Source organism: Harmonia axyridis, chromosome 4, assembly GCF_914767665.1.
Source record: "Harmonia axyridis chromosome 4, icHarAxyr1.1, whole genome shotgun sequence".
Classification (NCBI taxonomy): Eukaryota; Metazoa; Arthropoda; class Insecta; order Coleoptera; family Coccinellidae; genus Harmonia; species Harmonia axyridis.
Window position 1 is genome coordinate 15,666,751 of NC_059504.1, and position 9,491 is coordinate 15,676,241.

The 9,491-nt window shown below is 35.7% G+C and overlaps 1 non-coding gene across 1 annotated transcript; it reads right to left on the reverse strand.

The window, feature by feature from the left end:
• Positions 1-432: 432 nt before the first annotated feature.
• On the reverse strand, positions 433-523 carry Trnay-gua. Its single transcript is given in 2 exon segments — positions 433-468; positions 487-523. It is a non-coding gene; the product is annotated as a tRNA-Tyr (tRNA).
• Between the last annotated feature and the right edge of the window lie 8,968 nt (positions 524-9,491).

The window sequence follows — 9,491 nt, forward strand, 5'->3', positions numbered from 1 at the left end:
TGAATCATTGCTACAAATAGTGAAAATGAGCACCAAAAATAATAATTAATTTATTCATCACAGATTACTAATTCGATTTTAATGATATTTTGATATTTCCAAAAATGTAGTACCAGATCAATTTATCTTTTTATACACTTTTTAATCATCAGTACTCCACCAAAACAAGTTCTGCAGAACTTGTTATTGTTATTGTTAAAAAAAAAACAGCCTGTAGATTTGCAAAAGAAATCGGCATATCACGTGATATGGTGTAAATTGAAATAGCTATGCTATATTTCAGTTAAATATCTTGGCATAAAATTAAAAAAAAAATTGTTATTGGATACGAAACTATTAATTATTTGAATCATTGATACAGTATGTTCTTGCGAGAATAATTTATTTTTGTTGATGTTTAACCATGATGGAAAGAGTAGAAGACCAAAAATTTCCTTCGAGCCGGATTTGAACCAGCGACCTATGGATATCAACTTTCTCTTTCCTCTACAGTCCACCGCTCTACCAACTGAGCTATCGAAGGTTGTATGAGGTTAAAATTTTACAATCTTGAAGAAGTAGAAAGTAGGTTGCAGCATTTTATGCTGTTTCTCATAAGTTTTCGAGCTATAAATGATACAAAGTTATATTTTTAATAATGAGAACTTTCAACTTTGTATTTTAACTCAGACACTTCCGTAATAGTTATTTGTTTCACTAGGCAGTAAAGTAGTAGATTGACTGCTACGGCTGATAGTTCATGGGAATTTTGCTAATGTAGTCTATCTATCGCTGCCAAGTCAAAAAATGTCTAATGTTTTATTCCGATTGAGAATAATCATTTTGCTGCCTAGACAGGAAAATTAATACCTTGCTGATTGATAGAATCTGCAAAATTAATATTTTTTGTCAATTGAAGAAAAATTGAGTTCTTCAGCATAACCATCAGATTCTAAGGAAAATTCTATTCAAATACCTACAAGGTACTATATATACAGGGTATATATAAGTATATATTAAGGGAATGAGATTTCATCTGCATAATTTCAAAAAGAAAATGTTTTATAAATATGGGCTCGCTAACGTTTTCGAGATTCAGGGTGTTAAAGTTTGATTTTTTCAAAGTCTTTTTTCATAGTCTCTTCAAAACACAAGATATTCTTCTGATATTTGGCACATCTATTACAATTTAGAGTTTGCATCACGTGATCTGCCAATTTCGATTGCAAATCTACAAGGTGATAATTTTTTTTGGAATAGTGTCCGCCTTTTTCCTTCAGAATTTTTTTCTGGTGGACTACCGGTAGTTTAAAAAAATTTGAAAAAAATTAATCTGATATTAAACTTTTTGGTTTCGTGAGGTTTTGTTCTATCTACTACCGATTTCGAGAAAAAAATTTCGAACAATTTTTTCAATATCTTTAGGAAAATCGAAATTATCATAAAATCCGATCAGTATCATGAAATGAATGATTTAATTATTAGTGTAGGTGCTTACTTTCCTGATATGCAGCAATGATTTGATAAACTCGTACAATCACAAAAAAGTGGGACCACAAGAAACAGCCTGTATATGAAAAACAATGCGTTTGATGCGGGCCCATTTTATAGGATTTTTATTCTTAAAATTAACTAAGGAGTCTTTCATTTCCATTAGTACCTCCAATTAAGGAACACCCTGTATAATAAAGTGATAGCATCAAACATGTGGAAGTTATGATGGTCTAATGGAAATGGAAAATTTTTGTCATATACAGGGTGTTTCCTAAACATGCGGCAAAAATTCAGGGGGTTGTTCCTTGGACTATTCTAAGAATATTTTGTCCTTTGATGATTTTTGAAAAACCCATTTGTTTCGAAGATATAGGGGAAACAAAATTTCAGATAATAACATTTTATTATGAAAAATTACATGAAAATTCAACTCAACCTACAAAAACTGTTGAAAATGACCACCTCTAGCCAGCATACAAGCATCCAACCTTCTCCTCATTGACTGCCGAACCCTTTCAAAAACACCAGGATCATTTCTTATTAAGTTACACCCAGCAATGATCCGATTTCGCAAGTCTTCCACATTTTCTGCACTTATCAATTTTTAATCAAAAAACTGGCCGTTTTTAGTAATTGGAATGTTGTTAAACAAATTTAAAAATAAATTGTACCTACTTAGTAAACACAGTGCGGTACGCATTTTTATTTAAACTATTATTAATTTTAAAAATATGAAAAATGTTGTTCGCCCTGTATCTTCGAAACAAAGAGGTTTTTCAAAAATCATCCAAGGAAAAAACATGCTTTAAATAGTCCAAGGATTAACCCCCTGAATTTTTGCCGCATGTTTAGGAAACACCCTGTATATTGATAATGGAAATAAATATCGATATGCTGATCCATTTTCTCTAACTGCTGCAGGTCCGGAGATCCCATCATAAGGTATCGAGTATGAAACTTCTTTGTGTGTAAAATTGAATTTCTCTCTCTTTGATAGAAAAATAATTGATTTCTGTTAACAAAGTCTTTTTTAGCTACTTGAAATTGATAAAAATGACACTTTTTTGATGGACTAAGAATTAAAAAATACAAATTACGATGAGTAGAACCAACTACTCACATAGATGACACTTATGACAACTTTTCAAAAGTCGTCGAAATTCCTTCAGATTCAGACCTATAGCTCTCGCTATATGTACGAGGCGCGTAGGAATCCCATCTAATCCCCTCGCTCGCTCCATCGTCCAGCATCCCACCTCACAATCCATCCTTCGGTAATATATTCCGTTCGGGTGAAAAAATGAATTATACATTCCGGTAATTGCCTTCCTTTAGTTTACACTTAAGTAATGATTTCGACACTAAACGTTGAAAGGGGCCGCTCTCCGGCATGGGACGTAATGGCCAGCCCGGTTATTTATAACGCCAAAACCGAGGAGAAGAGGCCCGATGATAATTAGATGCTGAAACTAATTAACCGGCTGTAAGGCGAGCCCGCTCAGAGTCCGAGGTGTGAAACAAAGAAACCGACGCCCGGGGCACTGGCCCCCCTCGCTACCCCGCCGATGGAAGCGTTTTGCCGCGCTAATTGTATCAACTAATACGATATCGTGAGGATCGTCTCGAGATGAATCTTCTGCCCGGCCCTCTCAGCGATTTCACACTCAATATCACGTTTTAATGGCGCTTTAAATCATCGTTTCCGAGAATCGGCTGGCTTTTGGGGACCGTTTCGCCAAGATGATCCCGGATTTCGATCGAATGGGTTTTATCGTCTTTTTGGTATTTTTTTGTTCTTGTTCGGCGAATTGATGTGCGTGATAATTTTTTTAACTCAAACGTTGAAAAATGTCGGTTAATCATACCTATATATGAAGTTTGATTTTACAGACGTCCCGCTCATCTCTGTAGTCAGAGTAATAAACATAGATATAGGGAGCATAAGTCATTTTTAGTAAGCAAATTTTGTCCCCAACATGAACTATCAAATTTGACATGAAGCGTGCGGAAATGAAAACATTCACTCAATTCGCGAGTTTCTCCACAAAGAACGCACTTCTTATGTCCCATAGTGAATCAACATTTCATATCAACTCGAAATATATGGAAATAAATACCTAAATATATATAAGAAATTCAGAAAACAAACTTCAAACGCACCAAACGAAGTGGAACAACTGATTACACTAGGAGAGCAAAAGTTGCCAAACCTTCTGTTTTAACAGGTAGATAGGTACGGAAAATAATAAATATTCTGCTTATTATAAATTCGACCATTTGGAGAAATATCGGATTCCAAATATCCAAATTGACATATTTGATCGGGAATCAATCAAATAAATATATTTCATTCAATTTAATATATGTACCGGGTTTTTCACCATAATTTGACCCCCCCTTTAACTTTGTTACTAAAAGAGGCACAAAAAAATGCTTTCTACAAAAGTTTCACGAAATCGACTAGCGTCTTTTAAAATGATTTCACAAAATGAAATATATACACAGTGGGCCACATATTGATTGCAACTTCATTTTTTTAAATGGAACACCCTGTATATTTTTCTATATTTGACTAGCTCTTTTTCCCCTGATTTCGAATATATAACATATGTTTGGCTTACCTTTCTTATTCTGAGTACCACAGAGTTTCAAATTTTAAGAACCACCTGACATGCTCAGTAATCAGTTTTCAAGTGGTAGGCTGCGATAACTCAAAATACCCTTTTTTGAGTTATATTGTTGGCAACGATATGACATATAGTCAAATTGCCAGTGAGTTAACTCAAAAAAGGGCATTTTAAGAACAACCTGGCATGCTCAGTAATCAGTTTTCAAGTGGTAGGCTGCGATAACTAAAAATGCCCTTTTTTGAGTTATCTCGTTGGTAACGATATGACATATAGTCAAATTGCCAACGAGATAACTCAAAAAAAGGCATTTTGAGTTATCGCAGCCTACCACTTGAAAACTGATTACTGAGCATGCCAGGTGGTTCTTAAAATTTGAAACTCTGTGGTACTCAGAATAAGAGAGATAGGCCAAACATATGTTATATATTCGAAATCAGGGGAAATAGAGCTAGTCAAATATAGAAAAATATACAGGGTGTTCTATTTGAAAAATTGAAGTTGCTATCAATATGTTGCCCATTCTATATATATTTCGTTTTGTGAAAGCATTTTAAAAAACACTAGTTGATTTCGTAAATATTTTGTAGAAAACATTTTTTTGTACCTCTTCTAGTAACAAAGTTAAAGGGGGGGTCAAATTATGGTGAAAAACCCGGTACATTCATAATGCTGTAGTAAAATTGTGGATTCCAAAATATATTTCAATCCGACAACGTAATCTAACCATGTTGGGGACATGTAAATATTGCGTATACTCCCTCTATCTATGTTACTATGTTTATTACTCTATGTCTCTGTACGTGAGCGTGGAAAAAATACTATAAATTCCTTATAATGGTTTATTATTTTCTCATAAAATATCTCGCTGTAACGAATTGAAAAAAAAAATGAGTAGGACACTGATGGGAAGTAAGCAATTTTCGGGCGCTTGTAATAGGTAAATGTGCTCGCTAAAGCCCGCCACTCACGAAGCGTTTTTTCGAGACTTCGAACGCCAAGCGTCCAAGAGATTCCAGTCGGGCAGCCAAGTTCATTCTCTGATTTACAGTCGTGCGGTCGAGTCCCGAGCTGCCCGACTGTAAAATTATCCGAACGCTCGAACATGGTAGCCTCGTGAGTGGCCGCCTTAAGGGTGCAATTGGCGTATGAATAAACAAGCCCTCCAGAAGCTCCGGACTTTTTTCATTGTATTTCCATTATTCTGCATTAATTTTCTAGTGTTTTGATGGAGCTATCAGCACGAAGCTTGACAAGGTTATTCTTCATAAAAAAATACACAAAAAGTCTCAAACCTATCAGATTTGAAATTACGAAAATAAAGGATAATTCAATAAGAGCTTTCATTTTGAATAGAGCTTTCAATTTTGAAGCTGTCATTTTTTGACATTTGACAAGTTAAAACTACGCCAATACTAAAAATGGAACGATATATCTACTCTTCAACAACGCATTGATATATTACTAAAATTTACTACAAAAATGGTGAAAATTTTGCAGTCACAGTTAGCAGAACTGAAGCAATTTTGGGTAGTCGTGAAGCACCTTCTCGGCCGGCAATAGTGAAAGTGGTGGAAAAATTTGAGCTGTTGGGATAAGTTAGTAATGTGATGAATCAAAACCGTGTGCGTTGCTCAAGAATAACTGAGAAGCACGTAGTAGGAGTTAACGAAAGTATAGTGTACTGTTGACGAAAACCCAAGTTTGTCGATTCCTCGTCGATCTTGGAGATCAAGCATTCCACAAACGACATTACACCGCATTGTGCATAAAGACTTAGGCCCAGTTTCACCAAACAGCACTTGATCCCAGATTGATTAAACTCCGCTTGTTACTAAAGCAGACTTAACAGTGTTTTCTGTTTCACCATGCATCAACCCGTCCGAAGATGATCGCGATTAACCAAATCGCGATTAAATAGTCAGACCATTTGGCAACGTTGTGAACAAAGAGTTATAATAGTGTTCTGTATCGTATTAGCAGTGATGACTACCATTGACGCTAGGTGTCAGGTGTCATTCATTCATAACTCATAACATTTCAAAACATTTGTCATCTTGTAAACAAAAAACAAAGTTAATTTTCGCCGAAAATGTCGAGTGATGTGCTTCGAAATGTCGGAAACTTGCAGAAGTTAAAAAGAAATTATCCCATTTCACAAAACCACACATTCTGGAAAAAAAACTATATAAGTAATTTTATTAACTTATTTATTTTTATTAACAAGTTTAACTGCTTCTTAAATAATATTTCAATCAAACATATCAATAAATTATTCTTTGCAATAAATTTCATAAAACACAAAAACAAAGTTTACGTGTATTTTAAATGGGAAATATTGAGCCTATACATATAGTAATATATTTTGATAAAATTGACCCAAAAATTAGAAATTTCCGGAAAAATAATTACATAGACAAGAGTTCCATACTGATAAATAATTATTAATCTCAACTTGAAAGGTTATAATCCTCCAAAAATGGCCGATCAGTGCTAAATCGCGATTGGTCGATTAAATGGCGCTTTGGAGTGTGGTGAAACGCTACATTACATTAATCGTGATCTAAGGCCTCACTTAAGAGCTAAGTCAAGATTAAAGCATTTGGTGAAACTGGGCCTTAGGTATTAAGGAATTTGAAGTTCAGTTAATACAAGATCTTAAGCCGGTTAAGACCACAATGAATAGGCTCACGCCTGAACAACGCTTGCAAATAGTGCAAAATGAGATTGCCGTTGTTCCCGATTTTCATAAGCGAATTTTGTTTAGCGATGAAGCGCACTTCTGGTTGAATGCCTAGTCAACAAACGAAACTGCCGCATTTGGAGTGAAGCTAATCCTCAAGTGTATCTCGAAACACCGTTACATTCAGAAAAACTGACTGTTTGGTGCGCTTCATTGGCTGGTGGAATCATTGGTCCGTACTTCTTCAAAAACGATGATGGCGGCCAGAACGTTAGAGTCAATGGTGATCGGTATAGAGCCATGATTATTAACTTTTTCATTCCTGAATTGAACAACCATGATGTCCAGGAGCTGTGGTTCCAGCAAGACGGCGCAACATGTCACACAGCTCGTGCCACAATCGATTTATTGAATTTCACGTTTTGGACCTGTGAATTGGCCTCCAAGATCTTGTGATTTACCACAGCTAGACTACTTTCTGTGGGTCTATGTAAAGTCATTGGTCTATGCGGGTAAGCCGCAAACCCTTGACCATTTTGAAGACAACATTCGCCGTGTTATTCCCGATATACGGCCACAAATGTTGGAAAAAGGATTCGAAAATTGGACGTCCAGATTGGACTACATCCGAACCAGCCGTGGTGGTCATATGCCAGAAATCATAATTAAAATGTAATGCCACAGGATTATCTTGCGGATGAAAAAAATTCATGTCAATCGAATAATCCATCGTTGTTTTATTGCAATTTAAAGTTCTATAGCTCTAAAAAAAACACCCTTTATTATTCAAAAATGAGGCTGATGCAACTGTAACGGTGAACGGATTGCACTGACGAGCTACAATTAATGATTTTTTGTGACTAGAATTGAAAGATAATTATTTGGACGACTTTAATTATCATCAAGATAGCGCTAGGTGCCACAAAAACAACGAAAATTCGCAATTTTGCAAGAAAAAATTTCCTGGTCATGTTATTTCACGAAAAGTCGATCAAAATTGGCCACCGAGATCTTGTGATCCATCACCTTTAGACTTTTTTCTTTGGAGCCACGTAAATATAAGGTCTATGAGAATTCTTTCCATACGGTTCAAGACTTTGAAGATATAGAGGACATACAGCCGCAAATGTGCGAATCGCTTATTTCAAGTTTTTAGGCCCTTCTGTTCTAAAGTTATCGTGCATATGGACGAACATAAACGAATTCCAAGACGGATTCTTTGAGTCAAACCTTATCGTTTCAGACCCATCCCGGTTCAACAGGAAATCCTGGTCATTTTTTCATTAATTTCGTAACTAACTATTTATAACTTCATTACTTTGCTGACTCATATGATGACCAACGTGTTCTTAGGATAATACAAAAAGTCCAAATTCTACCGCGTATACATTCACGTATCTACTCGCTTCAACCCTGTACTCCCCATTTGTCCCCAATGACGACACTAGATACACCATACACCCTTATTGCGAATACAACAGGGGTAGAAAAGCTGTAGTACAGCTTTCTACATGTGGAGATTAACTGCATTATGTGATGCGGATGCCGCTTATTAAATGTTGATCTCCAAACCTAATCGCCCTAATTTAAGGGGTGTTCTCCACCCTAGATTACTCACTTTATAAATCCCCCAAGGGGTGCCGAGAGATGACACTGTATGATTGTTCTATTTGCTCGTTGACTCCATAATCGTGTTTGAAATGGTAGATTGCGTTTTGGCAAAACTGAGAGGAGGAACGGGATCAGGAAGTTAAGCTCAGGGGAGTTTCTGAGCGGTATCTATAACTTTTGTTGTGTTTTCGACAAGCTAACACTTCGCTCAATAAGTTCTGGCCTAATCAGTAAAAACACATTTTCTCTTTGACTTTATTCGTCAAAAAAGTCACCTTCAAGTGTATTACATGTCCTTCAAACGCTTATCTGACGTAACAAAACCTTTGTTTCCGTCTTTGCTTTCGAAGTAGGCTTCAACCTCGGCAATCACTTCATTATCAGAACCAAATTTCTTTTTCTGGACCACCTTTTAAACGTTAAATGATGGAAAATTACTTTGTATCACTGAAATAAGGTTGATGATTGTCATTTTCCAATCCCATGAACAATTTTTTTTCAGTGTACTGAAACAATTTTAAGTTCTCTGATTTCTCTCAGAATCGAGATATCGTTATTATTAAAAAGAGTAAATGATCAGAATATATGAGGTAACATCTGAGTGGTAAACATTAACGTCTGCCAACGATTCACTACAAAGGGTGTTCTGAGTAAAAGCTTACTTTGTAAAAGCTTCTTTGTGAACCCCTGTATGTAACAAAAAACGAAGTAACTGAGGACGGCATCTAAAGAGTTATGGTCCCGACTAAGGAATCGAGATACAATTGAAAAAAATCGGCTGAAGGGTTCAAGGAAAATTACAAAATGAAGTAAATGCGAAATGTTCTCGAGGAATAAGGGTATATTTCAAAATTGCTCAAAACGCCAAAGGGCTCAAGAGGAAATTAACTGAGTACATCCTTCTTTGACTTTTTGTCCTTTCTCCTAATTTTGCCATTGTGTATACCGGGTGTTCCTAAATTGGAGGTACAAAGGAAAATGAGATATTCCTTGAATAATTTCAAGAAAAATTGTCCTACAAACGCTTTATTTTCTAGATAAAGAGAGTTTCTTGTAGTCCTACTTTTTTTGTGATGATTATATACCAGTTTATTGTA